Source organism: Cervus elaphus, chromosome 5, assembly GCF_910594005.1.
Source record: "Cervus elaphus chromosome 5, mCerEla1.1, whole genome shotgun sequence".
Classification (NCBI taxonomy): Eukaryota; Metazoa; Chordata; class Mammalia; order Artiodactyla; family Cervidae; genus Cervus; species Cervus elaphus.
In genome coordinates this window covers 116,573,698-116,577,885 of record NC_057819.1, presented here as the reverse complement: position 1 = coordinate 116,577,885, position 4,188 = coordinate 116,573,698, and the positions used below count along the sequence as shown (strand labels likewise).

Here is a 4,188-nt window from a genome sequence, read left to right as displayed (position 1 = left end):
GCTCTCAATGAGGGGGGCCTGGGTTCGATCCCTGGTCAGGCAACTAGATGGCACATGCTGCAACTAAGAGTTTGCATGCCAAAACAAAAGATCCGGCATGCTGCGACTGAGACCTGGCACAACCAAATAAACAAACAGTTTCAAACGTTCCTTCATTAGAGCCATTGAGGGAACTATCGCCTTTATGTAGTAATGATTTCTAACCCTTCCCTAAGCAAAGCTAGGTAGAGTGTCCATTATTTGGGGAAATTAACCCTGGGCTGAATTAGGGGAAGGTGCTGCTGGATTGTGCCCAGTCTTGTCCAAATCTTTGCGACTCCATGGACTGTAGCCTGCCAACCTCCTCTGTCCATGGGAATTCTCCAGGTAAGAACACTGGAGTGGGCTGCCACGCTTTCCTCCAGGGGCCCCTGGATTAGGTGTCTTTAAAAACAAGATATCCAAATCCAATGGGGTGGGTTGTGCAGTCAAGTAAGAAAGTTGCAAGATGGGGAGACTAATAAGGGAAGAGAGATAAAGAAGCCGATCCAATGTGTTTTTTTCAATATTTAATTTTATTTATTTGACTGCAGCAAGTGGGACCTTAGATTTTTGTTGCAGCATTCGGGATCTTTCGTTGAGGCATGCAAACTCTTAGTTGTGGCATGTGGGATCTATTTCCCCCACCAGGGATAGAACTCAGGCCCCTGCTTTGGGAACACAGAGTCTTAGCCACTGGACCACCAGGGAAGTCTCAATCTTTGGTTTCTTGAAAACGTATTTTCTCTTCTGTGGGAATGGCCAAATGTATCTGGGGAAGACAAGGACAGCTTTCTATTTGGGGAGGAGATGCCACTCACACAGGTTGGGGCACCGTCTCATAGCCAACAGCCACACAAGCACTTGGACCAGCTCACGTTGCTCGCAACCACCCCGTAAGGCATGCCGCTGTCTTACCCCCATTTTCTAAGTGAGATTCTGAGGCGTGAAGTCACTGGCAGCTGGCTCGCTGCAGATCTGGGACTCGAGCCCAGGTCTTCTGATTGGAAGTCTGGTGGTTGTTGCACTCTTGTGCTGGTCACTGCAGGAGGCTGGTGCCTGGGGTCACTGCTGATTCCAGGGTCCTCACTGTAGACCCTTATCCTTGAGCCAAGCAACTGCCCTGTTCAGTGTTTTGGGGGAAGTTGGAAAGGCTCGTGTTCAGAGCTCAGAGACCCCTGGCCACTTTCCCAGGCTGTTCTTCCCCAAAAGGTTCTTAGGCTCAGTTTTACACCCTCCCTCCCACCCACATGCACACCCTTCTAGCCCCAGCTGCCTTGGAAGCAGGGAGAAGGAGGCAAGACCAGAAGGCTTTTGTTTTCCAAAGATGGAGAAATGGCTGAAATCCCGGCATCTCCCCCAGAAGACAGAGGCAGCTCTGGATTTCCTGTTGCTCCCAACACGGGCCAGATAATTGGAGACAGATTTTTGGGCTTGGGTTGGGAGGTGAAGCTTGAAGTACAGTCATCGGGCCTCCTGTAAGTCCGTGTGTGTGTGTGCATGTGCATGCGCTGCTTTTTGGAGTTTCTTTGTTAGTAGCGAATGTACGTGTGTAGGCGTGTGTTTGAGACAGTGTGTGTACATATCTAAGTGTGTGTGCCTGTGTATTTGTGTGGCACGCCCATGTTCCCTGTACTTTTTTGTTTTCGTGTATAGGACTCTCTGTGTATGTGTGTGTGAGAGAGAGAAAGTGTGTAAGCACGTGTCTGGCTCTCTGTGAGTGGCTCCCTTGTTTTGTTTTTTTCCTTTGTGAGAGTCAATCCAGCCTGGGGATATCTCACTAGCTCTTTAGGATCCTATTACTCAAGACTTGGTGATTAAATGTAAAACAATAATTAAGATTAAAAAAAAAAAGGCAGGAAGGCAGATGGCCTTCAGGGAGAGGATATGAGGGAGAGAAACAGCCAGAGTAAAGTCAGAGGGGAGGCCAGAGGGGGACCATCTTACGGAGCAGAGGGTCTCATTTAAGGGGTACAGATGAAACCCCAGCCCCTCCCCCTCACCTCTCTAATAGAGAAAGTCACCACACAAGTCCAAAAAGGTTCAGCTTTCTCCACGTTTCCGTGGTTGGGCAGGGGAGGGAGCTAGCATTGCCTTCCTGCTGGAATCACCACCCTGAAAAGTTTACCAGCTCCAGTCTTCTGAGCCCTTCTGTGCAGATTCACAAATGTAGGTTCTGTTGGCTACAAATGAGATACAGACCGGTAAGGAAGTAACCTGAATTGTGAAACATTTACACCCCGCCATTGTGTACATGCTGCATGTTGGACTCTGGGCTGCACATTTTACATAGTTCTTGTATCAATAGTATGTCTGTCTGTCTGTATGTATATGTATATGGATGTGTGTGTGTGCATGTATGGTTTCATAAAACCACTTATGAGCTGGGTAATACCTCTTGGCAGAGGACACTGAAGCTTATAATAGAACCAGGACTTTAACCCTCTGTGGTTCCCCCAAGGGATCGTTCATTTGTTCATTCAACAAACAGGGATTGAACCCCTCTCTTTTCTTAGGCATGGGGGACACAGAGATGAACCAGATGCAGTTTCTGCCCTCCTGCAGTTTCTGCCCTCTAGGGGATTGCTGATTGTCCAAGGATTGAACTGCCAACTCTTTGGGATTCAACCCTCCTCAGTGCCAGAGCAATGTGGCTGTTATGGAATCAGGGACTTTTCAGACTGGGACAAGATTTGTTCCTGGAATCAGTTGTTCCTTATAAAGACATGTAAGATAAGGACTGGCTGAGGAGGAGAGGATGCGGGGGAAGTGGAGGGCAGTGACTGTGTGTGCTGGGGCTGGAGTGTGAGGAGGGGAGGACTTCACGGGGTCAGCTTCACAGCCCAGCATTTGCTGGGTGGAGATGATGTTCTTAAATGGTCCAGCCCCTCAGGCAGTAGGAAGGAGGGAAGATGGGAGACAGCACACACCCTCGCCTTTCTGCACTGGTCTCTGAGGTTCCAGCGTGGCTGGTTGGGGGTGGGGAGGGTAGAGTCCTCTACTAGCTCCTGGCGACCTGACTCAATACCCTAGTGCTGCCGCCTCAGAGCTGCCGCCAGCATTCTCTGGCCTAAATCGCTTCCAGTTTGTTTAGTCAAAACCCTTGGCCCCAACATCAAAGCCCCTTTGGAGTTTCTGGGGGTTGTTGTTCTTATATGGTGTTTATTTCAGAGATGGGTCTTCTGTTACTGGCTGTGTGTGGCGGCACAGGAGGGCTTGCTGGGGCTCTTGATTATAGACACAGCAGGTTGGCCTGGGTGGAGGGCTACCGGACGGTGTCCACAACAACGGTACCCCAGACGCTATCCCCCCATACGCCTGCCTCTGCCTGGGGAGAGCACAAAGGCAAGCTGCCTTCTCACCTGCCCAGGGGCCCACAGAGAAGCCTCCATTCCCTTCAAATTTATGCCAGACATTTGAGTCTGGCCTTCTAGGCATCAAGTCTATGCCACCTCCCACAACCCCCATCCCAGCCCTGCCCTCACCTCAAGAACCCACGGACTCTCTCCAAGCCAATAGTTCTCCACTCTGCGCCTCCCCATCTTAGTCCCTCTGGGCCTGGGCCTGGACCCCAGCTCCCTCTACACCTCCTTGCCATCTTCTAAAGAATCCCTCCAGTTTTTCTTTTAATCTGATTGGTTGAACGTGTGCTCAGCAGTTTGACTGACACTTGGCTCCATTGGGCTCTGGAATCTGCACCTTCCTTCCTTCTGAGTTCCTGCCAGTTCTAGTAGGACCCCTCCTTCCTGGGGTCCATTCTCCAGTGCCTGGCGTGGTGTGTGCACACAGAAGAGGGATGCTCTGTCTGGGTGGTGGATGGAGGCGCTGCCTTCAGGGAAGCTGATAGCAAAGGATGCAAGGGATGGAGGTAGAGCTCCGAGGACTGACCCTGCGGAAAAATCTGCACCCAGTGAAGAGGAAGCCAACTCCAGGCCTTAGCTGTTTGCTAGATCATGAACAAAGATGAGAGACAGAGAGAGGAAGAAAAGAAGACAGACAGTAAGGGGGCCAACTTTTTGGTAAGCAGTTGTTGAACATAAAAGTTTCCAACAAGGGGTATTCCCTGGCCGGTCCAATGGTTAGGGTTCTGAACTCTCACTTTGGAGGGCTTAGGTTCAATCCTTGGTTGGGGAACTAAGATTCTACATCCCACAGGAAAAAGAGAGAGAG

The 4,188-nt window shown here is 50.4% G+C and overlaps 1 long non-coding RNA gene across 2 annotated transcripts; it reads right to left on the bottom strand.

Annotated features, from left to right (window-relative positions):
* Positions 1-582: 582 nt before the first annotated feature.
* On the bottom strand, positions 583-2,497 carry LOC122695220. 2 transcript variants are annotated; one of them, XR_006341323.1, is made up of 3 exons: positions 2,022-2,497; positions 937-1,141; positions 583-790 (listed from the first exon to the last, which is right to left on the bottom strand). It is a non-coding gene; the product is annotated as an uncharacterized LOC122695220 (long non-coding RNA). The 2 variants fall into 2 exon arrangements; XR_006341324.1 differs by lacking the exon at positions 2,022-2,497 and adding an exon at positions 1,323-1,404.
* Positions 2,498-4,188: the final 1,691 nt, after the last annotated feature.